The sequence below is a fragment of the Penaeus monodon genome, chromosome 23 (genome assembly GCF_015228065.2).
Source record: "Penaeus monodon isolate SGIC_2016 chromosome 23, NSTDA_Pmon_1, whole genome shotgun sequence".
Lineage (NCBI taxonomy): Eukaryota > Metazoa > Arthropoda > Malacostraca > Decapoda > Penaeidae > Penaeus > Penaeus monodon.
The window spans coordinates 2,196,140-2,197,074 of NC_051408.1; the positions used below are offsets into that span (position 1 = coordinate 2,196,140).

The 935-nt window shown below is 32.4% G+C and overlaps 1 protein-coding gene across 1 annotated transcript in view; it reads right to left on the reverse strand.

Annotated features, from left to right (window-relative positions):
• The window catches only part of LOC119587673 (nascent polypeptide-associated complex subunit alpha, muscle-specific form-like), a 31,190-nt gene that overhangs the window by 26,529 nt on the left and 3,726 nt on the right, over positions 1-935 (reverse strand). The window lies entirely within an intron of this gene.

Here is a 935-nt window from a genome sequence, read left to right on the forward strand (position 1 = left end):
TACTGCTTGAGGAGCTGCTACTGCTTGAGAGCTTACTGCTTAGAAAAGTATTTTCACATTCTTTTAGTAAGCTACGTATTGAGATAGTGTCTCTGTATACTGCTTAACTATAGGTAGTGCTAAGAAATGAGGAGTGCTACTGATCTGTAGTGAATAATTTGTGTACATTTACTATATTAATAAATGATTTTATATATGTTTATTTTACTTAACTATACTTAAATGAATAGAATATGATGATATGATACATGATATAAATGTTGTCTCGTTATACTACATTTAGGTTCATGATTTATATATGTATATATTGATTTAAATAGTATATCCTTATATGTATGAAGAGTACTATATGACACATACTTAAAACTATTATAGAACTAATGCCGATGAACCTTAATTGCATATTTATATAGATACAATATATATGTAAAAATATAATTTTCTGTATATAATTGAAGTATTGTGTTATACTCTTTGAAGAATAGTACTTAAATACTGCGTGTTATGCACATATATCTTAGAGGCAAATCTATGTATATTCAGAGTAATTTCGTTGGGCAGCCCGGACTTATTAAGACCACATGATCTGGTGGTCTTGTTTGTAGTTGGTACAGTTAGTTATACTGGTTGAACAGCTCCATATTGAGCTACATAGTGTTTCAATGAAGAATGTATCTTGCTGCATTGATGTCTGAGGACATATTTGGCTGAATGGACATGTGTTGGGTTGTGTGCAATAATACTATAGGCTATAGCTGGAAATATGGATGGTTCCTTAGTGTCCAAAAATAATGAAATGAAAAAATACGACGTTGCCGAAAACGTGCAACCTAGCACATGGGATATGCAACGTGGAACTCCCGACAGCAAAGGCTGTATGTCATCGTTGGTCTATACCACAGTAAAACCTTGGTTGAGAAAATGAACAGTACTTA